Source organism: Heterocephalus glaber, unplaced genomic scaffold (genome assembly GCF_053883595.1).
Source record: "Heterocephalus glaber isolate CG9 unplaced genomic scaffold, H.glaber_assembly_v1.0 deba00001550, whole genome shotgun sequence".
NCBI lineage: Eukaryota > Metazoa > Chordata > Mammalia > Rodentia > Bathyergidae > Heterocephalus > Heterocephalus glaber.
The window spans coordinates 16,012,878-16,038,108 of NW_028258343.1; the positions used below are offsets into that span (position 1 = coordinate 16,012,878).

Sequence of the window (25,231 nt, forward strand, 5' to 3'; positions counted from 1 at the left end):
CCCCCAGTCCTGGTTTCTTCCCTTGGACTCAGTAGAAATGACTTTGTTTCTTCCACCTTGGTTCAGAGGGCGGGTCCTTACAGTGTTTTGTGTTTTCATTTGTTTGTTACGGCTTAGATCCCTTGTTCCCATACGGTTTGAAACTACTTTTTGTCCATTCATCAGAATGGGTGCGCTTCCCAGGCTCAGAATCCTGGGGGTCCGGGTGCCCCTGTCCTCAGTGGACAGGGTAGCCCTATCCCATAAACTCTCCCTCTTGCACTTCGGAACGGCGCATTGGACATTCACGTAAAGAAAAGAAAACATCATAATTGAAACCTAATGTAAGTCTATTGGCATATAAAATTTTTGTGTGAGTTTTTGTAACTTTCTAAGTTGCTTATACTATTGAAACTAAGGAAATAACGTAGATTTTTGTATGTTTGTTTGTTTTTGGACATCACCAAGTTTGTATACCATTTAGGAAGTCATATTACAGAAAAAAACTGTTTATGGTGTTTGAATCCCCAGGGTAATATTCATAACCCATTAATTAACTAAGGATATAGGCAGACTTCAATTTCATTTTGCTTAAGTACTTTTATCCAAGCATGTCCATATTGAAATACATACTATTGTATATAAATGGCTTTTTAGTATTGGTTTTTGTTCTTAAGGTATCTTGATTTTTTTAAAAAATATATCATACTGAAGTTAAGATAGTTTCTATGAATTCCTTTTCAGTAAAATAAAAGGGTTAGTGTTCCTGATAGGATTGGTTGAGAATTACTGGCCCAAATTCATCCTTCAATATTATCCATCCTGGAGATTTTGTAATCTTAGCTTCTATGTTTGGATCTATGACTTATTTCAAGTACATTTTGTTATTGGTTGTGAAGTAAAGTGTCAGGTAAGGGATTTCTTTTTTCCATGCAAATATCCATTCATTTTGGCGTCATTTGTTGGAAAAGATATTATTTCCTCACTGATTACCTCAGCTTCTTTTTCAGAAGTCACTGGACCATGTATGGGTCTACGTTTTAATTAATAGATTAATTTTGGAAGACTTTATATCTGAAAAATACTGAAACTTTCATACCACAGGTACAAAATGTCTCCATACTTTTACATCATTAATAATCTATGTAGTAATTTGTAGTTTTCCATGTACATGTCTTGAACATATTTTCTAAAATTCAACTAAATGTTTCATTTTTAAATGCTATTATAAGTGGAATTTTACATTTGAATTTTTATATTAATAATAATACAATTGATTTTGGCCATATCCAGTGCATCATAAAAAGCTCTTTAAATCATTTCAACTAGCTCATATGCTGATCCTTAGGCTTTTCTAGGTACAAATCATGCTACATAAAAATAGTCTCACTCCTGCTTTTTCAATCTGTATGCCTTTTACTATTTTCTTGTCACTTAGCTCTGGCAAAGACCTTTAGTAAAAAGTTGGCTAGAAGGGTGAGGGTACAGATTTTTGCCTTGTTTCTGATCAGGATGGAAAGGCTGCCCTTCATTCACATCCCCAAGTTTGACAGTGGCTAAGGTTTCCAGTCCATACTCAGCCTGAGATGAAGGCAGCTTCTTTCTCCTGCTGAGAATTTTGCTAAAAGCTTTTGTGACTGAAAAGCATTAAATTATGGCAAATGCATTTTCTGCATCTATTTAAATACACATAATTTACTTTCTTTCATAAACATGTTGAATTATATTGACTTATTTTTTTTTAATGTTAAATCACTTTCACAGCCCTGGCATACAGTCCAATTAGTCTTGATTTATTACCCTTGACTCAGTTCGCTAATATTTGATAAGTGTTTTTGTATCCAGTAGTCAACAATACTCTACTATGCACTGATTTTTTAAAATGTAGAACTCACAGTTCAGTGTTCTTACTATGCACATGCACACACACATGCACACACACACAGACGCATACACACGGACACAAGGTAACTTTTAGAAGTGATGAATATATTTATTACTTGATTGGGGCAATGGTTTCAATAGAGTCAAACTCATTAAGTTATTTGCATTCATTATATATAATTGTGTGTATATCAATTACACTTCAATTAAATTGTTCTTTTAAAACAATTTTGTGCCTATGTTTATGATAGATATCAGTTTATAACAATTTTTCTTACAAATCTTTATCTGGTTTTGATATTAAATAGTGTACTAGTGTAGTTACTTGGAACATGGTCCTAAATATTTCAAGATGTCTTTAATTTCTTCTCTAAATATTTGATAGATCTAATCAGTGAAACCATATGGGTCTGTGGTTTCTTTTTCTTTCTTTTTTTAAAGGTTTTCCATTACCAGGTTTAAATTCAATGTTTTCATTAGATGTAGAGTGATTCAGATTTCTCTACTGTTCCTATACAAATTTTGATGATTTCTCTTAAGAAATTCATTTATTTTGTTTGTTATTAAATTTATTGGCAAAAAGTTATTCATAACATGTATTAGCACTTTGATATCTGTAATGATGATCTCTTTTCCTGATCTTGGTAACTTGTGCCTTCTGTATTTTACATCAGGCTAAATAAAGACTTGTAAATTTTACTTCTTTCTTCCAAGAATAAGCTTGGAGTTTGATTAATTTTTTTATTGTTTGTCCATTTTTCATTTTGTCTACTTTTATTGTTTCATCAATTTCCATCGAATTCTAAAATTTTCCTTCTGCATATTTTGACATTACTTCACATTTCCTTTCAATTTCTTAATTTCTTATAATAGAAACTGAGACGGTTGTACATTATTCTTTTTTCTTTATATAAACAGTAAAAGCTACGAATTTCGCTCTAAGTTGACCCTTAGGTATCCCATGAATTTTGAATTTTAAAATTTTACATTTGATTCAAAATCTTTTTAAAAATATGCCTTGTTGTTTCGTTTTGACACACATATTCCTGCAAATTGCATTATTAATACCCATTTTTAAAATTTCATTGGATATCTTATTGTAATTTATTTCCAGTTTAATTCTTTATGGTCAGAGAACATATTCTACATGACTTCAATATGTGAAAACTTATGAAAACTGTTTCTCCTTTCTAGTACATGGTCTACATTTTAAAAATGCTCCATATTTACTTGAAAACAATATTTTGCTCTTGTTAGAAGACATGTTCTACAAAGTTCCATAAGTCACATTGGCTTGTAGTGTTATTCTTCATACTCATCCATTTGCTGGTTGTTCTGTCAATGACTAAGAGATAAATGTTGAAATCTCCAATTATAATTGTGCATATTTTCATTTTATCTTTCAGGCTTTTCATTAGTTTTTTGTTTTTGCATCAAATTACCACCCAATTTAACAGTTTAATAGTATTTAGGGTTAGGGACAAATATAGTACTTATTATCATACATAATATTCATTATTTCAAAGTTATCATATATCAGAAATTCAGAAAAAAATGTATGGTTTTGACTCTAGGCCTCTCAGGAGGTAGTTGTCAAGACACAAGGCAGGCTGCAGTCACCTGAAGGCTCCACTGGGGCTGGAGGGGCCATGGGTGAGGCACTGCAGAGGGCTTAGCTCCTTGCCCACATGTGCTTCACCTTAATGCTCATCGGTTTAAGCCTTGACAGTGTGCTTACCTAAAGAAGATGATGGGGTACAGGGAGAAAGAGAGAGAGAAGAAAATACATAATTCCATATAGCGCCTGGTAGCACAATGTCTTCCTGCAAATTCCACTTATCAGCTGTGGGATGATACAAGTTCAGATCATCCTCAAGGGAAGGAGAATTAGGTTCTACCTTTGGGAGGGAGTAGCACTGAGATGGTGCAGGTGTGTATTTTAAAACCAACATAATCCTATAAGGTTTGTCTTTATTTTCAGGTTACAATGTCTTCATCATCAATTTCCAGTAATGAGGAGGCTCTGTTATCAATGTTTACACATCAGTAATTTTATGTCTTCTTCAAAATGTAATCGCTGACCATTTGTTTGTTATTCATGAATCCACTCTCTATTTCTGATGATTAATTTGTTCACCATATGTTGCCCGTTGTCTGCTTTTCTATATAAATTCTACTTCTTGTAGTCAACATTTAATGGAATCTTGAGTTTTCAAATGAATTGAATATTTTTTGCCTTCTTATTGGAGTGTTGAGACCAACACTTTATAGTTCAGTATCTAATAGCCACAGGTGGCTATGTAAGTTAAAATAGAGTAAAATTATTAATTTGAGGCTTGAGCCACTGGCCATAGTTCAAGTGTTCCAAATCCACATGTGGGCAATATAAACTACATGAACAGTGATGTTTCCCTTGTCACTGAAAGATCTATCATATACTTCAGGTTTCTGATCTGTAGAAGAGATAAGGCATGAAGGAAACCAGCACCACAAGCTAATCACAAAATAAAATTACTTTCTGTAGAATTTCTTTGATTTACCCATAAAAGGATAATGTTCACCTGTAATGACTCTAAATTTAGAATAAGATTAATAGAAACAAAAAACATAACAAGTGAAATCTATGGAAAACAAAAATAATAGAATTTAATACATGGAAAAAATAAGTAGGAACCATTTAGATGCAGTCTACATGTACTCAAGGTTTTCTACTTCATAACTCTAGTATCAGTTTTTCTTTTTAATGCAGAATTTAGAGCTAAATATAATTTTAAGTTTTTTTACCTGATATAGCTCATTGAACTCTACTCAAAACCACATTTAAAGTAGATACAAATTTGTTCGCTACTGACAAAAATGATGTTTATTTTGTACTTAAGAATGCTTTTTAAGCTAGGAAGTACCAAGACTAGAACTCTGTGCTCCATAAACAATTCTATCATGTGATTTTTGGAGAAAAAAAAATGAATAAGGAAAATGAAAGCAAATAAACATGGTAAGAAGACAGTATATCATTCACTTATCCATTCTTAAAACATTGTACTACACCTGCAGTAACCTAGAAACTAGACACTGAGTTACTACTAAACAACATAAGCAAGACCTGCTGTCATAGTACTTACATTCTAGTGAAAAACAAATACCAAATTAGTGAATCATTTTAAATGACTCATTAAAATTTTTCATAACATTTACACAGGAAACAAAGTGATTTAACAGCAACTCTAAGTTGATGTCTTCTTAAAATAGGGTGTCAGGAAACCCTCTCTGAGAGGTGACATTTAAGCTAAGATCTGACCAAGCACAGGATTCCAGTGAATACAGTGTCAGTAAGGAGGACAGAGTACTTTGCAGATATTTGAGAGAGTGAATTCACAAGACATGCTAAACAACCGGATATGGGGATTTAAGGATTATCTAAAGTTTCTGCTTGGAGCAACTGGCTGTCTGGCAGTGATAATAAGTGAAATAGGAAACCCAGGAAGACCACCAGGTGTGAGCTAGATGTGCTGAGGTGACTGCTGCTGGAGATGTCTACATAGATATTTTTAGATCTTCTGAAAGCATTCTCTAGTCATTCGGTGAATAGCATACACAATCAAGGGAACAGATGTGTCTATGAAGTTGAGGAATAGGTGTGGAGGGAATAGAGAGCATAATTACCCTAAACACAAAATAATTCAGTTTATGCTCTTTTGCACCATAAATTAATGAGAATAAAAAGGGAATATCAATTATAAAGAGTTAAACAATTGGCTGAGCAATTGAAAATTACAAAATTAAGTTAGGTCTTCATTAAACAAAAAATTCTAAATAAATTTAATGATTAAATGTAAAACATGTCAAATTATTTAAAACAATGTTACCTAAACCCTCAGGTGCTCATAGGTGGAGATTTGGGGAGGTGACTGGGTCATGGGGAAAGAAGGATTAGTCCATGGATGAGTTTATAGGAAATTTGTTCCTTGGGAAGTGAAGCCTGGTCAGAGGAAGTGAGTCACTAGGGGCGTGGCCTGGAGAGGTCTCTCTCCCTCCCTCCTCCTTTGATCTCTCTCTACTGTCTTCCATGCCATAAGCTTTCTCCTCTGCCCTCACCTTCTGCCATATCTCCCTGCCTTGCAACCAGCCAACCATGGACTGAAACCTCTACAAACTGTGAACCAAAATAAACCCTTCCTTCTTAGAGCTGTGGGTGTCGAATATTGTGTCTCAGTGATGAGAAATTAACCTGGCAAACAATAATAAATGAGCATAGCAAGAAAGATACACGTAAAGTTACAGTAAGAATAAAAAATAATATTTGTGGAATTTACCAAAAAGAATCTTCTAGACAATGAAAGCTATTGATAGAAATTTTGAAAAATCCTACCTATAAAAAAACTCAGTAGCAACAAACATATAAGACAATATTTCCAAAAACATGAATAATATGAAGTGGTGACCTAATAAAAGGCCACTCTACACTCTTTGGTAAGAATATTCAGCATGATAAAGTCTCTTGAAATTACTTCATGTATCTAATGCAGTACTGAAAGGAAGATCTGTTCTCTTCTTTGCACTTAATCCTTCTTTAGAGAACACAGCTATCTGATTTTCAGTAAAAGGAAGAAACCTATTGCCCATTATGGAAGACAGATAGATTTCTCATAAGAGGACAAGGGCAAGAGTGTTGACCACTGTCACCCAGATGACCCTTGCCAACAGGCTCTCTAGTTTACAACTTGTAGCATAAAGAAGCAGAGACAAGTCCACATTTCTTGGAGTGGCAATGATGGCAACACTCAGGATCTTTAATGCTAGCACTGATTCTTTCAGTTCATTCAACTGATAGCTAAAGCTCACTGTGTGCCAGGCATTGGCTCAAGTGCTGGGAATACAGCTGCTGACAAACAAAGATCTCTTACTCTATGAGCTTAAGCTTTGATTTCGGAGAAATAGAGCAGATAAAAATAATAATTATAAAAATAAATTAAGTAACTTCTGTAGGTAATAAATGCGAAGATGAAGGTGATATGTGGGAATGCATGGCTATAGTAGGCTTCATTGAAAATGTAATAGTCAAAGAAAGCCTTGTTTTAGTTCTGGTCCTATAGAAAACAATCCTTGGAGTAAATACATTTTTGTTGACATTTTATTAGGGTATAAAATCCCAAGGAATCTAGAATGCTGGAAAATTCCAGAAAGAAAGAATGAGATAGAACAAAATAAAGAAAAGCATTACTGAGCTGGACACAGATTTACGGCAACCAGAAGGGACACAAGAGATATTTTCAGACAAATAACACAAAACTATTCTTACTATGTAAGAAGGAAGAAGGAAAAAGATTTCTAAACAGACATATGTTTATATGTAATTACTTTTGTGTTTCTATGAAACACTAAGAAGAAAGAAAACAATAAAAAGTTTGCAAGAACAAAGATTCAGCTGGAAAAAAATTACATAAAATTGTTTAACTACTTATCTTGGAAATTTAAGTGAGAACAAAAATGAAGACTCTACTTTTATTCACATGAGTGAAATAAATTGATCAAAAAATTTAAAGTTTAATCCTACCCAGTGCTGATGAAAATACAGAAAACCAGACATTCTCAAACCCCGTGGTTATAAACTATAATCTTCGTTACGGGAAACAATTTGACAGAATCTACAACATGAGAATTTAACTCAATAGTGCCAGATTTGTAACATGCATTACATTTGATCCAATTATTCTACTTGTAGAAACATTTTCATAAAAACGGTCTGTTTTACCTTAGGTCCTATTTACCCAGTATGAATTTCTCAGGCTTAATTCACAAACGGTGGGAAGTTGTGTAGATTTACATGTGATCTTTTCCAAGCAAAAACAAGCAGAAGTTCAAGGAAGAAAGCCTGCACTTACAAAAGTGAACAAAGAGATAAGATGAGTGCTACAGGACTGTTTGCAATGATAAATGAATGGAAGCCTAGTGTTAATCAGGTGAAGAAGAGTTAAAAGTATTGCGATCTGTGCTTTCTACAGAATGCTACACCACTGTAAGAAAAGCACAGAAATTTCATAAAGATATATTAAGCTTTGAAAGTTACTAAACAATGTGTAATTTTACATTAAAATCAGAACTATATTAAAACTACATTTGCATATACCAAATTTCTCCTGATGGTCTATATAAGGATGGAAGTGTTACTAATGAGGAATTTTTGTGTTTCAATAAATATGCTTTTATGCAATTTAAGGCCTTTAAAAACAGTATGTGTGTATTCAGGTAGTGATTTTTAAATAGTCTACATTCAAGCTCAAAAATCTACCAGAAATTATTCAGCATGTAGAATAAAAAAAGATACAAATGGAAAAAGATAAAGATGAATAGGACTTGTTAGCAAGTTTCAAATCTTTATTATTTCAAAAATTGTCAATAAAATGAAAAGATAAACATAAGCTTGAAAAAACTTGCAACAAATATAACTGATACAGGTGAGTATCTTTATTAACTAGGGAGTACTTCAAAAAATATGTGGAGTTTTCTGAAAATATAGATGACTATCTCCATACCTCACAATTCCAACTCAGTCTGATCTAGAATAACAGCAAAGTTGGATAGAACAGCAAGATCTTATTCAGCAGTTAATCTGTAGCGAGGAGCAGGGTGTGGAACTTGTAACAGCAGTGAGAGAGTATTAAGGTTTAAGGAGGATATTTCCTTGTCTCTTTTCAGAGCAAAACTAACAGACTGATTCTGAAGGGAGAAGGTTCATTTTGAAGTGAAGCAGAGAAATAAAAATTCAGCATATGAAGTGTAATTGAAAAGTAGAATGTATGTTTAAATTTTTTCAAAAAACCAGTACACATTTCCATTGATCTCCCTCAGAATATTCCCCCTCATTTGAAACACCCTGATCCCATTGTCCCTGTCACATTCTGAAGCAGTTCTGGAAGTCCTCTTCCATGTCTTTAGTGGAGCTGTTATGGCTGTTTCTATGTCCTGAATCAATTAGAAATATTTACCTCTTGTGGTCATTTTGACTTTGGAGAAGAGCCAGATCTGATGAATAAAGTAAAAAGAACACATCATAATGTTCCCACAAGACTTTCTGTTAGATGGTACTCAGAAGCAACATTTACCATAGCTTTTATAGTACTGTAAATACAGGGTCACACCTTCTGAAGACACCCAAGAAAGAGGTCTTCCAGAGCCATTTCAGAAAGATACGAGAATGATGGAATGAGTATGTTTGAAGTGAGGAGGAATATTCTGAGGGGAGTCAATGGCATTATCTTTTACCGTAAATTTTTTTAACATTCATCCTATTTTTTTTATCACCCCACATGTACCATAGTATTGTTGGAAAAGGTAGCTTTATTGTGGATCCAGGAGAAATTTGCAGCACCAAATTCTAGAGTTGGACAATTTTCCATTGACTTACAGTCAATTCTGAGACACTGCGCACACCAACCACACCCTTCCACAGAGTCCCATCCAAATAATACTTATTTATGGAGTGGAGGACTTGAGCAACCCATCAAACAACAGAAATAAAAAGCTATGGATTTCTATGCCCAGTTCCCACTTCCAGCATATCAATCAGAAACTTTGCTCCTCCTGCAGTGAAGAAAAGATAGGAGATGCAGGAAGGTAGGAGTGAGCCAGAGGAAAGTGGAGATTTAAATTTGTAATTCGGATGAACCTATCACCATGAGGTGAAAATAATCCAAAAACTCATGGCTATTAACGCAACTCATAAAACGTACAGTAAAGCCGCTTCCATCTTTTTAAAGGAACTGTGTTTCTTGCAGATTTTTTTTACAATACTTCTGCAGAAGATAAACCTAAATCCCTTATATAAAACATAAAATGAATCACTAACCTTCACTTAGAGGTTTAATACTATAGAATGGTTCCTTGAGTGAGTACTCTTCTGAAAGAGAAAATCAGAGTTGAAACCAAATAGTCAAATATGTTTTATTTATTTTTTTTAGTCAAATATATTTTAATCCAAATATCTCACCACCCTATTTGACCTGACAACATCTCATAATTTAGTTAGGATCAAATTTTATCCATTGTCCATATGGAAACAAAAATTATGAAAAGGAACACAGAAAGAACTACATAGTACTTGTAGATTCATTATAACTTGTGTAGTGGTATAGAAATCTTCAACTAAAATACTACCTATATCCAAAGGAGCATTAAGAAAAACCATAATTTGACAGATTCTCTTAATTTTAAGTCACTGAACAAACAGCCTTCAGAAAACTTGGGTGCTTTGTTCCTGTCAATACATAAAATCTCAAAACACTCTTAGCCAGAGTGATTTGGAGACGTCTAGAGGTGATACTGAGGAAAAAATTTCAATTTTAATTTTTCTCCTTCTTTTTTATCTTTTCTCCCTTTTTCTACACTACAGAAATGACCATCTTGTCCAACCTAATAGCTCAAATTCTTCTGTCCTCACATGTTTCTGTCATAGCTCTGCAGGGGATTTGCGAGGCCTCCTTTGAGCTGTGATTGTGGTGGGGAGAGGACAGAAGGCAGCTCCACCCCAGTCTGGCTGTGTCACCCGCTTTGGCCAGTGCCAAAGACATGTTGTGTGACACTTCCGTGAGCTTCCCAATGTATTTCTTCCTCACTCTGTCATGGAAACTGCGGTGATCCCAAAAGAGGCAGCTTGTGCTGGTCCCATGCCATGCCAGGGGATTTGCAGTGCAAACGACAGATAAGTATTTGCTGTTATACAACCTTGAGAGTGTGATTGCTGGTAGCTAACATGCATTCTCACACCCACTGATAGCAGACTCATCCAGGGGAAAGGAGAGAAAGGACTTGGCTATTTTCCTCTTCTGGAAGCAAAGGAAGAAAAAAAAACTACTCTTTTTATTTTTATTTTTTATTCCCAAGTTCAGTGGACTATCCACTCTACTAATTTATAGACTTAATCACTATCTTTATTGCTGTAAAAACTGGCAAACATTTATTAGATACAGAAGATTTACTTCAGTGTTGCCTTTAGAAGTCTATTACCTGATTTCTGATCCTGATCTACATGAGTGCCCATTCACTAAAAGGATTCAAAATAATACTTAACTTTTTTCCTATTAGGAGAAAAATGCATGAGTCTTTAATGCCTGGATCAAATAAGCTTCTATTTATTTCTACTATGAATAAGCATGCTTTACATTAATAAGAGAATGAATAACGATGTGCTTTTGGAAAACTGTAATTTTCAAATGAAAAACACTAATCTTAGCCCATTCTTAGGCAAAGAAGGTTGTGGCCTACTGGAAAGAACTTGATGCTTTCAATTAAAAATAACACTTTTGAAAAGAGTCTCTACCACCTTGATTTGAATAGTACTTTTATTGTAAGAGAAAGCTGCCAGATGTACCTAGAATTGATTAATAAGGAGAATAATTGCCTCCTACTAATTTTAACCTTTTGTGCAGCTTTGCCTCTCATGGGATAAACATGAGGATTCTGGTGCTATCATCAAAACTGAATCTAGCCATTCCCTTGCCAGCAGCCAATGAAGTGCAGACAGAAATTAAACTACATTGAAGATTCTATTACTTGGCTGTTTGAAAATTTATATTACTGCAAAGCATGCAGGCAGAGAGAAACAGATGGGCAGTAGGGACCACAATTTTCTTTCTGAATATTACCCATCTGTTTTCCTTTTTGATTTCTACTTCAAGCTATTCTACATGTCTGACTTATTTTTTTAATTACATAAATTAGTTATTCAAATTTTCAGTGGTCACACATGTAATATAGACTTGATTATTTTAAAATAAGCAATGATAAACCTTATAATTTATATTGACGAGATTCCACTTTCCTAAAATCTTTAAATGTCTTATACTTTTTTCATTACCACTAAGTAGATGCTATTATTACCTCCACTTTACAGATGAGGAATTTGAAGAATAAAGAGCTTAAGACAATTTTCCAGTTCATGTTGCTAGGAAATGATGAACAGGAATTCATTGCTGTTTTAAAATATCAAGCATGGAAAGAGAGAATTTTTGTGTTTGCTCTAACATTTAATGTATAGTATTTCTCTGTTATAAACTTTAAAATTTTTATTTATAATGGAGCATAAAGGTATTTAATTTCAGTCAAATGTATATAATAGTTTAATACCAGTGTTTAATATATATTTTTCTCTTTTTTTTTAGATGTATAGATCTTATCTGACTAAAGCCAGTTCTTTTCTTTTTCCATTGGGTTTATTGGTACATTTTAGGTATACAATACAGTTACATTAATCACTGGGATCTTGTACCTTTACAGGATGTATCTTGGTTCTTGTTTTTTTCCCCATTCCCCTGCTCTCCCTTCACCCCCTCCACCCTTCCCTATTTACAAAGACTTTGTTTCCATGCTTTTCCTATCCTCATATTTTTTCTTTTCCCTTCTTTCCTTTCCCCTACCCCTCCCACTTCCCCTACTCCTTTAGACCTTTACTTCCTGTTATACAATACAAATTATATATTGTTTTAATTACACTATCAAAATATAGAGGACATTACCACAGATTTTACAGAATTTAAAAGGATATAGAAAGCATGTTACAAAAATCTTTTCTGAAATAAATTTGACAACTTCTAAGAAGTACCTTGGAAGACAAATTAATGAAACTGACTCTGGAGGAAATATAAAATTTGAATAGCACCTATTAAAGAAAGTATATTCCTAGCTTGAAAACCTACCTATATGACAACAACAAGCTCATATACATTTTAACTGATGAATTATATCAAACATTTAAAGCAGAAAAAAGAAGGAACACTTCTGTCCTCATATTAGGAACTCAACATTGTGCTAATCCTAAAACTGGATAAAGATAATAGAAGAAAAAAGTATGAACATAGGTAAAAATTTGTTTAAAAAAACAATTAGAAGTCAGATCTGGCAGTATGTAGAAAGTGGTTTTATTATAGGGATGGTAGTGTTGGTTTAGCACTGGAAGATCCACCCCCATAAGTCATCATTTTAACAGAGGAAAGGAAAAAGCCATATGATCCTGTCACTAGTTGCAGAAAAAGTATTGGACTAAATTCCACAGCTGTTCATGGTCAAAGTTATCAGGAGACTAGAAGTAGAACAGAACCTTCTCAACAGATAAGACATGCACTCTATACTTCCAGCAAAAATGCCTTATATGAATGGAGAAGATACAATGCTTCCACTCTAAGGTGAGGAACAAGGGCAGATATGCCTACTCTTCATCTGTCCATTAAACTTTGAAACCTAGGCCCCACCAAAATAGTCTGGCAATAAAATGACACAATTAGGATAGGATTGGCAAGGTAGAAGCAAAATCTTTATATGTGGATGAAATGATCTTCTACAGAGAAAATACTACGAAATCTCTAGGAGCCCCTAGAACTTGTATCTGAATTTAGCAGGATTAGAAAACACAAGGTATATATATAAATTCAGGTTTATGTATACTTGCTATAAATGGAGAATTGGATATTGAAATTTGAAATTTATATAGGCATACGAAGGACCTAGAAAAGAAAAAGAAAAAAAAACACAGTGTTGGAGGATATTTATTACCTAATTTTAAGACTTCCTCTAAAGCTACCGTAATCAAGGCAGTGTTGGTGTAAGGAAAGACATATAGATCATTGAACTAAAACAGAGAATCTATAAGTAGAACCACACATATATGGTCCACTGAGTTTTGAAAGATTATTTAACATTAACATTTTATAGAACATAAACTCAAGAGCAGAGGAAAAGATAGTGTTTTCAGCAAATGGTACTAGAACACCTGTTATCCATATGTAAAAAATTAACCCTTTATTTCCATACATAAAAATAACTTGAAAGGATCTATGAAACTAAATATGAAAGACTAAAACTATAAAACTTTAAGAAGAAATTATAAGAGAAATTGTTCATGAATTAAGGGTAGGCAAGAATTTCCTAGGATACAAAAAACATGATGTATAAGACAGAAATTGATAAAAGAGATTACAGCAGGATATAGAATTTAAATGGCATTGTTAAGAAAATGAAAAGTAGCCCTTAACCAGAACATATTTATAATACATATAGCCTATGACCAGAATATATAAAGAACTCTTACAGCTCATTAATAGACAACCCAATTAAAAAGTAGACACAAGAAGATGATAAATAGCCAGTACAGCACAAGGAAATGTGTGCAACACTAGAATCAGAAAAATACTAATCAGTACAGTAACAAGATCATATTATACACTCATTAGGGAAATGAAGTTAAAAGTTTTAAAAGAACAAATGTCAGCTTAGGTGTGAATCAGTTAGAACTGTCTAATACTGCTAATGTGAATGTAAAATGATAAAACCATTTTGGAAAACAATATACAAATTTCTTGTATTACTGTTAAGAACCAACAGTTCTGCTCTTAAGTTTTTACTTAAGAGGAATGAAAACACATGTTCACAATAGATTTGTACATACAAGTTGACTATCCCTTATCTGAAATTCTTGGAACCAGAAGTGTTTCAGATTTTGGTTTGAAATCCACTTGATCTCCAAAGAGGATAGCTACCCCTACTTTTTTTCATTATGACATTTTCTTTTGGTTGGATTCTCCCCTTTGCATTTAATTTCTTGTAGCACCCAATGGATTCATTCTGCTGGGTTTTCTAGGGTTGTGATCCTCATTGTCTTTTCCTATGGTATTGTCTAAAATTTTTTGGAGTGCTGGTTTGGTATTCATGAAGTTCCTAAGGTGCTCTTTATCATGAAAGTATCTTATTTATCCATCAATTTTGAAAGATAGTTTTGCAGGGTACATCAGTCTGAGTTGGAAGCTGTTTTCCTTTAGGGCTTGAAATACATCGCTCCAAGCTCTTCTTGCCTCGAGGGTTTGCACTGAGAAGTCGGCTGTGATTCTGATGGGCTTTCCTTTGTATATGATTTGTTTCTTTTCTCTAACTGCTTGCAGAATTTTGTTCTTCTTTTGGGTTTCTGGGATCTTAACTATTATATGCCTATGTGTAGATGTTTTTTGATCAAGGCTAGTTGGAGACCTATATGCCTCACATATCTGTATGTCAAGTTCTTTTCCCCTGCTTGGGAAGTTTTCTGCCATCACTTCTGTGAATAGTTTTTTTATGTTACCTGTACTGTCTCCTGTTTCTTCGTTGAATCTGATAAGTCTTATGTTATTCTTCTTTGCATCATCTAGCAGCTGCTGGATTGATTTCTCATAGTCCCTTATAATTTTAAAGCAATTTTTCTTTTCCTGGTCACTAATTGCTATCTTATCTTCTATATCTGAAGTTCTGTCCTCACATTGGTTCATTCTGCTGCGTAGACTTTCAATGGAGTTTTTAATCTCCTGGAAATCTGTTTGCATCTTTTTTATGGATTCCATTTGTTTCCTATGTTGGGATTCCATCATGTTCCTCAGCTCCTCTATTTTTTTATCTGTGTCCTCTCTAGATATATTAATCATGTCTTGCACTATGGACACAATCTCTGCTTTTATGTGAGAAATGATTTCTGATTTCATTTTTTCCAGATCCTCTTTTGTTGCTAGTTCAGGGAGTCCAGGTGGTTGAGTATCACAGTGCTCCATCTTGTTTCCCTTTGGGGTTGCTGTAGGTGATCTGGAAGTCTGGTTCTGAGGCTTGTTTGCATATATTCTCATTTCAATGGGTGGGGGTGGGGCTGCTGATGCCCACATGGCTCACCTCCTCTGTGCTGGGAGCTGGGGTAAGTTGGCCTGGAAGCCTCCTACTCTGCACTGGGAGCTGCGGCACATCGACCCAGAAGCCTCCTCTGCACTGGGAGCTGTAGCACATTGACCCGGAACCCTCCTCTGTGCTGGGAGCTGTAGCATATTGACCCAGAACCCTCCTCTGTGCTAGAAGGATTCCTATTTCCAGTTTTGAAATCACCTTCAGAGGCTTTCTCTCAGTCCTCCTCACTTGGCTTCCTCAGAGCCTCAACCAGCAGCAGCTGAGCCCCCTGCATGACCATTTGATAGTGCCTTTTATTTCCATTGTGACCAAGTTTTAATTTATAATTTATCTTTTAAGCCACTCCAAAAAGTGTTAGAGCTGACAGATGCAAACTTAGAGTCTCAACTGTACCATCAGAGAACTTGGGTTCAAATCTAGCTCTACTGTGGGAACCCATCCTTGTGTGAGTCGTTTACTTTGTGTTTCATTTTCTGCTTCTATACAATGGAAATAATGGTATCTATTTTATGCCTTTATTTATTTTCAATTGGTGTTTAATAACTTACTTTAATAATTTTATCTTTAATACAAGTATAAACCAATTCGTATCATTTCAATGATAGCAAAATTCAAACTCTAAAGCTGGCCAATAATTAATAATATGTTAATTTTCAGAAGTTTTAAGTATGACTATCAAATATAATATATAACTCAGTGCTTTCTATCAAAATACTAAAAGTAAACTTGTCAGCATTCTGAGTTTATGAAAAGTCCGCACTTTCAAAGAAAAAAACCTTTGAAAAATCTTTTCATACTTATTTTGAGGAATTGGAGAGAAAACATATGTGAGGCACTAGAAAAAAGCATTACATGGATGATGACTATCATGAAACAGGGTGCTAGTCTGGACCCTGCAATGATTCTTCTTTATCCACCAGGTGTATCTGTAGCATGGCATCCCAGGCTTGTCCCAGTGATTTCCCTGTTACTTTTCCAACCTTGTCTCTATGCCCCATGAAGTATGCCATCTACTCTGTAGCACATCCTACTTGAAGATGCATACTAGAGGCTCCAATGTTATCTCCTCCTTTTTTCTCTGTAGAATGAGCTTATGTTGTTTATTGCTTGCATTTGTATTTCAAAGCCACAATTTCACTTTTGCTTATAAACTTCCTGATCCTTTCTGTGATATTAATTGCTTCACATAGTGGATTTCATTTTGCTCATATCAAATTGGTTCTGCCTATCCTGTCCATGTTTAACACCCTGATTGGCAATGGCCATTTTTGTGTAATGACAGCCCTTAGGCTCATATTGGAGCCCTTAGGCTGTCATCCTACCCAATACACTTCACAATATAAGAGTTAAGATAAAGATAAAGAATAGAGGTGCTAGGAAGTTAGCATCCATCTGGGAACAGCCATTAATTACTAAGAAGAATATTTACTCTGTGTCCACTCTTAAGAGTATTCAAAATAGCAGATCCTTCATATGCTTTTCCATAGCACTTTATACCTGTTCTCTTAGAAAATGTGATTGCAGGACTTTCATTACTTTGTCTACCTTGTGCACCTCCTCTGGACTGTGAATGCTCCAGTGAAGGCCATGGTCTCATTGCACTTCTGGGTCTTGGACTGCACATGGCCCAGGATAAGCTTTCTGGAAGCTGACTGCTGAAATGAGCCAGGACTATCTGTCATGTGATTGTGATCTAAATCTCACCATCACCCTTCCTGGAGTATTTGACCTTGGCTTAACCTTAATCCTCTCCTTCAGAGACTAGAATTTTGTCCCTGAAATCCAGACTCATGGATTTTGCATTCTAGTTGCTGGCAGGTATTTTTTTTTTTCTTTTTTAAAAAATTTTGCTCTCCTTGCTGTTCCTTCCTGGGAGGAAAAAGAAAGGAAGAAGTAAACAAGGAAAGAAGTCAAAGAAAAGAAAAGGGAGAAAAGAAGTGAACAGAATGGAAGGAGGAAGTAGAGGAGAAGGAAGAAAGAGAGGAAAAATTGAAAAGAAGAATGCTGAGAGTTCATGTAAGATACTCTTCCTCTTTTCAATAAAATTGAAGAGAAAATTGATTGCTGAGATGAACAAGTCAGAAAGATGCAGATGGGCTTGACTGATCTGGAGAAGCTTTGGAATAAAGATGAAAATAGTATAGATCAATCACCAGTGAAGAGAAATACAGTATTAGCATTTTTCCAATCAGAAATAATATATTATGTCTCATACTGAACATCATGGAGACCATATTATCTCTCCCAAATAATCCAAATCCACTACTTTCTATCAATATTTTTATCCTAAATTTTTGGCCAACTAACGTCAAGATGCTTATGAGTAAAGCTATTTACCTAAAGTATGAAAACTCTTATTAAAATAAAAATTGTTACATTTTCCAGCTATCAAAGTAAGCATTTCTCCATAACATAAAACTTCTAGCAAAGTCAGAAACTGTTATTTTCCTATTTTGTTGTCCAGTAAAGAGAAAAGTACCTCTGGCAATATCACTTTCTATATTATCTTGGTGGATGTTATGTGGAAAGCAGGATATTGAGCCACTGTCCCAGAGTAGAAAAGAAAAAATACCCATTGGGGTCTGCTCAAAGGTTTACAATATATTCTAAAGTAAAGTATAATTTTATAAGTAGAGTCTTTTGACCCAATTTTACAATTCTAAGAACTTTTAGGCCTGTGGCAAAAACCTTAATCTAATCTTTCAGGTTTTAAATTCAATCACAATCTTACATTCTTTTCCTTTCATAGGACATTTCCTCAGCGCTTCTCAATTTTCCCCGAAGAATAAAGTAATATTATTTGTCAAAATTACTATGTACTTTGGACTTTGTGAGCAGTTAATTATGCAATTATAAACCATATACAAGGTAGATAAGAGCCACAGATTTGTCATCTGACACATGAAGTAAATGCATTTTCCTGTCACTTATTAACTGTGACTTCAAGTAGCTATTTAATCTCATTATATTTTCAGTTCTGCTACAGAAACTGAGAAAATGGAGTACTATAACAACTAAATGAATTGATTAATAGAAACAGTGCCTGACAATGGCCAAAACTTGATAAATGTTAATAATTTATGTTGCACATCTGACTTTCTGTTAGTTTATTTTAAGGTGTCTATTATGTCAGAGTCTTCCCTTTATACAGGGAATTCCTGCCCTTAAAGCCCTTGGTAAGTGATGGAGTCCACTTTCCTACATGAAGTTTAATTTTCAATCTTACATGTCTACCCTCCTTCGAGTTAGGCTTGGAAACCAAGTGCATGCAGCCTGTGCTTTGGCTTTTGAGGCACTGCACCAAAGCGACACACACAGAAGTAAATTGCTCAGCGAAAGACAAAAGCAACTGGGACAACGACAACCTCCATCCATGGCTGCAGCAGCAGAAGTCTGGTAGTGACATTCTGATTTGCTTGTGGTGCTTCCTGTTGCTTTGATCCTGTGGCAATAGAGGCAGAAGAGCAGCAAGTTCTAGAGAAGGGTTTTGGCTGCTCCGCTGGCTGGAGGGTTTCTGAGCCTGGTTCTCTAATCGCATTGAACTTTCTCAAGGCATTCCTTTATCTTGAATGGGCTGGGGTCAGCTTTTGTAGCTTTCTGTGAATGTTTCTGCTTAAAATTAGGACCAGAAATGTTTGCAAGCAAGAAGCCTAAAGAGAAATTGGAGTGAGAGGCACAGGGTTTGGGAAGTCTGGGATTTGTTACCTGTCATGAAGGTAAAACAATTCCAGTGACTATGAAAGGATAGAACTTTGGTAGTCAATGGCGTATTGTACCCAAGCCACTAATTAAATTATTCGCTGCAGTCATCTACTATGAAATAACCGTTCAAAGAAAGGTGGCGAGAGACCAATGCTGTTACAGAGCCATATAAAAGGTAATTCCACGAATATGAATTTTTTCTAAATATATAGACATATTACAAAAAAGAGGATGATGTGCTCACATTTCAAAAATTTTGACTTAAGACATGGATTGTAATTAAGAGAAAGTTTATATCCATGCTAAAAAAATACAGAAAAAAAGAAAAAATATCATTGCCTTTGGTGATGGAGAGCCAGATAGATTACTGAAAAGGAAATGTAAGTTTGAGTTTGTCCACTCATGAATTGTGTTGGGTGATTTCCTTGCCTTCACTTTTTTCTTTAAAAATGTTATTAGTTCATGTTTTCATTAATGTGTGGATTACAAATGCTAAACACTATTGAGATATGAAGGTAAATTAAATGTCTTGTTTTTCAATACAAAGAGATACCAATACTCTAAACATAGTTGTTTAATTATCTGGATGAATCCATCCATTTCACCAGGCTTCTGTTAGCCTGGAGGTACAAGCATCCAACCACTGTTGATTAAACAAACACGCATGTGTGTTGCACTTGCACCTAGAAGTCTGGAGGCGGTCAGCCGTTCAACACCTCCTGAGCATCTGAGGCTATGGCTGTGTTTCTCCCTGCCACTGCCTGTGTCAAAGGAAGCCCACTGCAATATTTCTCTCTAAATTCATGTTCAAGCAGGACTGAAGTCATGGAAAATTGCTAAATTTGCTGCCTGAAACAGATGCTTTCCATAGAATGCCATCCATCAGACACACTTTGGCTAAGCGCCCATTGCTGGACTGAGTCGTATGAATGCTCACCCTGACACTAAGAAAGTGTAGGAGAAACCAGAGAGGGTTCTTCACAATATGGTTACTGGGCCAAAGGCACCTCCGTCTGAATTAGAGTGAGCATGTTGGCAAGGAAGAGGTGAGGAGTGAATACCAAGTTGTCAACTAGTAAAGTCTGCCATCGCATATTTATTTTGCCAGATCCAAGGAATACATATATTTAGTAATTTCAGCAGCTGCATTTAGCCATTTAAACAGTGAAATTGAGCTTATTATGGTAGAGAAAGGGAATCCAGGGAAGTCTTCTTAACAAGATAATGACTTAAAACTAATATGCTATCATGGGAGAAAAGCATCAACAATGATGTGAAAGAAACCTAGGAAGCCCACCAAGCACCGTGCTTCCTTTTAAGTGTTGAGCACCTTAAGATACATTACTCTACTGTAAGATGCATACAGTACTGGCATGATTCAGAAACCATGGACCTAGCCCCCTACAAATTTCATTGATAAAGTGAATCCCTGAAATTTCATAGAATATATTTTCTCAGTTATGACTTTCATTTGCCTCACCAAGGGTGCCAGTGTAGTTGTGTTTGATTGCTTATCTGGCACCTTTAGTGTGATGACACTGTTACATAAAGGGAACATTGTTCAGTTCTATGGAATGACTGGGTCATGTAGAGTCCTCCAGTCTAGCTCATCAAAGTGCAAGAGAGTTAACAGAGATAAGGGAGAAGATTTTAAGCATGTATGTCAGTATCAGATCAGAGTCCTTACCTGTTCTTTAGCTTTGAGAGCCTACTGAGCCATGGTTGCCTGCATGCATATGTGTGTGTGTGTGTGTGTGTGTGTGTGTGTGTGTGTGTGTGTGAGATGTGTGTATATCCCAAAACATTTCCAACACAGAAAATAAGTTATTACTTACCATTCTGGTAGTTGATTATTTGGGCTCTAGATTAACATTCCTAAAGTAAAATATACTGTACTCTTAATTAAAATTGGTTACTAAGCCAGCCCACATAGGCAAACTTAGTCCCAATAGACTATAATGTTATATGATATGATTGTGTATATGGCTTTTAGGTCCTGTGGAAAGAAAACCATGAAAAACAGTGGGAAAAGATAGAAGACATTCATTTCTGTCTTGGGTTTAGAAAAAAAATTTCCATCCTACTTATTGATTTCCCTTATAAATCTACTTCTTTGCCTAATATTAACTTGCTAATCCACATTATTGAAGAGTAGTATGACCCAACTTTATTGTAAGCTGCAATGGGATCCATGTTCCAGAATTACTGAGTTTGCACTAACATTTATAGACTCCATTCACAGGTAAATTTGGGGATGTTTTAAGTTTGGATTGATGGACTACCATGTTGGTAGATCAGCTGTGTCCAAGGTTGGTTCCCCGAAGCTGTTCAGCTTCTACACCTCCTTTTCTCCATTTCTAAGTGCACAGACAAACTAATGGACTTTAACTTTCATCAGGAAGTTCTTTTGGTGGCATAGCTTGGCTGGCTTCTGAGGGTAGAGAGAATGGGTTAGGGTAAGTGTTCATATTTGGGGATCATCTGTAAACTGAGTTTTAGTGGAACTGGCTCCATCAAATAACCATGATCTTCTCAGTTAGCAGAGACTGTTATTAGAGAACATCAGTAGTTTTACTCAGGGACACATTAGAGATTCCAGGAATGCTAAGAATCAGTGTTTAGGGAAAGGGAGAAAAGGGGTAGGGATGCTGAATGGCCTCAGGGCTGTAGCTCTCTGGTCTACCCCAGTTCCTTCTCTTTCACAACACCAACTCACACACACTCCCATCTGAGCAATTTCCTGGCTGTGTACATCAGATTTCCGTATTATTTTATTTGACAGCAGGGTTCCATTGCTTCAAAACATTTGAGAAGCACTAGATAAGATGATATTCAGGGTTCTTTCCAAATATGAGGCTCAATGTCTTAACATGAACTTAAAACTTGTTAAATTTAACCATTGAAAAATATATATTTGACAACTCCCAGTGCAGAGGAGGCTTCCAGGTCGACATGCTACAGCTCCCAGTGCAGAGGAGGCTTCTGGATCAACGTGCCACAGCTCCAAGTGCAGAGTAGGAGACTTCCGGGCCAACCTACCCCAGCACCCAGCACAGAGGAGGTGAGCCATGCGGCCACCAGCAGCACCCCACCACCACCCCACATGTTGAAATGAGAATATAAGCAAACAAGCCTCAGAACCAGATTTCCAGATCACTTAAAACAACCCCAAAGGGAAATGAGATGGAACACTGTGGTACTCAACCACCTGGACTCCCTAAATGAGCAACAAAAGAGGATTTGGAAAAAACGAAATCAGAAATAATTTCTCACATAAAAGCAGAGATTGTGCCCATAGTGCAAGACATGATTAATACATCTAGAGAGGATACACATAAAACTTATAGGAGCTGACGAATATGATGGCATCTCAACATAGGAAACAGATGGGATCCATAAAACAGATGCAAACAGATTTCCAGAAGATTAAAAACTCCATTGAAAGTCTATGCAGCAGAATGAACCAATGTGAGGACAGAACTTCAGATATAGAAGATAAGATTGCAATTAGTGACCAGGAAAAGAAAAATTGTTTTAAAATTATATGACCATGAGAAATCAACCCAGCAGCTGCTAGACAATGCAAAGAAGAATAACATAAGACTGATTGGAGTCAATGAAGAAAGACGAGAGTGTGCAGATGACATAAAAAAACTGTTCACAGAAGTGATGGGAGAAAACTTCCCAAGCAGGGGAAAAGAACTTGACATACAGATAAATGAGGCATATAGGACCCCAACTAGCCTTGATCAAAAAAATCTACACATAGCCATATAATCCTTAGGATTCCAGAAACCTAACAAAAGAACAAAATTCTACAAGCAGTCAGAGAAAAGAAACAAATCACGTACAAAGGGAAGCCCATCAGAATCACAGCAGATTTCTCAGTGCAAATCTTCAAGGCAAGAAGAGTTTGGAGTGAAGTATTTCAAGCCCTAAAAGAATACAGCCTCAAACCCAGATTGATGTACCCTGCAAAACTATCTTTCAAAATTGATGGAGAAATAAGATACTTTCATGATAAAGAGCACCTCAGGAACTTCATGATTACCAAACCAGCACTCCAAAAAATTTTAGACAATACTCTAGGAAAAGACAATGAGGATCACAACCCCAGGAAATCCAGCAGAATGAATCCATTGGGTGTGACAAATTAAATGCAAAGGGGGAAAATCCAACAAAAAGAAAAAGTCATGATAAGGCTTTTAAAACTTTTAATTTCATCTCTCTAATGAGCGTATAATTCAATATTGTTATTGTACTGATTAATATTTTTCTGATTCTAGAGCTGCACACATTTCCTTGTGCTGTACTGGCGATTTATCATCTTCTTATGTCTACATTTTAATTGGTTTGTCTATTAATGAGGTGTAAGAGTTCTTCCTATATTCTGGTCATAGGTTATATGTATTGTAAATATGGTCTGTTTAAGGACTACTTTTCATTTTAATGATGTCATTTAAAGTTCTAAATTTTGATGCAATCTCATTTATCAATTTTTTTCCTTTATACATCATGTTTTTTGTATCCTAGGTAGTTCTTGCCTACCCTAAATTCATAAACATTTTCCCTTATAATTTCTTCTTAAAGTTTTATACTTTAGGCTTGCCTATTTAGGTTCATAGATCCCTTCAAGTTATTTTTATGTATGGAAATAAAGGGTTGAGGTTAATTTTTTATGTACAGATACCAGGTGTTCTACTGCCATTTTCTGAAAACACTATCTCTTCCTTGGCTCTTGAATTGAGTTTATATTCTATAAAATGCTAATTTTAAATAATCTTTCAAAACTCAGTGGACCATATATGTGTGGTTCTATTTCTAGATTCTCTGTTTTATTCAAAAGATCTATATGTCTTTCCTTACACCAACACTGCCTTGATTACTGTAGCTTTAGAAGAAGTCTTAAAATTAGGTACTAAATGTCTTCCAACACTGTTTTTTTTTTTCTTACTTTTCTAGGTCCTTTGTACTCCTACATAACTTTTAAATTTCAATATCCAATTCTTCATTTATAGCAAGTATACACAGACCTGAATTTTTATATATACCTTGTGTTTTCTAATCCTGCTAAATTCAAATACAAGTTCTAGGGGCTCCTAGAGATTTCTTAGTATTTTCTCCATAGATGATCATCTCATCTACATATAAAGATTTTGCTTCTACCTTGCCAATCCTATCCTAATTGTGTCATTTTATTGCCAGACTATTTTGGTGGGGCCTAGGTTTCAAAGTTTAATGGACAGATGAAGAGTAGGCATATCTGCCCTTGTTCCCCACCTTAAGGAGAAAGCATTGTATCTTCTCAATTCATATAAGGTATTCTCACTGGAAGTATGGAGTACATGTCTTTAATCTGTTGAGAAGGCTCTGTTCTACTTCTAGGCTCCTGATAGCTTTTACCATGAACAGCTGTAGAATTTAGTCCAATACTTTTTCTGCAACGAGTGACAGGATCATATGGCTTTTTCCTTTCCTCTGTTAAAATGATGACTTATGGTGGTGAATCTTCCAATGCTGAACCAACACTGCCATCCCTATAACTAAACCACTTTCTACATACTGCCAGAACTGACTTCTATGTTCATACTTTTTTCTTCTATTATCTTTATCCAGTTTTAGGATTAGCACAATGTTGATTCCTAAAATGAGGGCAGAAGTGTTTCTTTTTTTTTCTGCTTTAAATGTTTGATATAATTAATCAGTTAAAATGTTTATGAGCCTGTTGTTGTCATATAGGTAGGTTTTCAATATAGGAATATACTTTCTTTAATAGGTGCTATTCAAATTTTATATTCCTTCCAGAGTCAGTTTCATTAATTTGTCTTCCAAGGTACTTCTTAGAAGTTGTCAAATGTATTTCAAAACAGATTTTTGTAATATGCTTTCTATAGCCTTTTAAATTCTGTAAAATCTGTGGTAATGTGTCCTAGGTCTTGATATTTTAATCCTAAAAATGTATAATTGATATTGTATAATA

General features: G+C 35.2%; 1 long non-coding RNA gene across 7 annotated transcripts in view; it reads left to right on the plus strand.

Moving 5' to 3' along the window:
- The first annotated feature begins 100 nt into the window (after positions 1-100).
- Positions 101-25,231, plus strand: part of LOC101725248 (uncharacterized) — a 33,153-nt gene continuing 8,022 nt past the window's right edge. For 5 of the 7 annotated variants that reach the window (XR_015442638.1, XR_015442635.1, XR_015442637.1 and 2 more), the window contains exons 1-2: positions 101-323; positions 10,253-19,426. This is a non-coding gene — a long non-coding RNA (uncharacterized LOC101725248). The remainder of the gene's footprint in view (positions 324-10,252; positions 19,427-25,231) is intronic. The other 2 variants (XR_015442634.1, XR_015442636.1) reach the window with 2 other exon arrangements.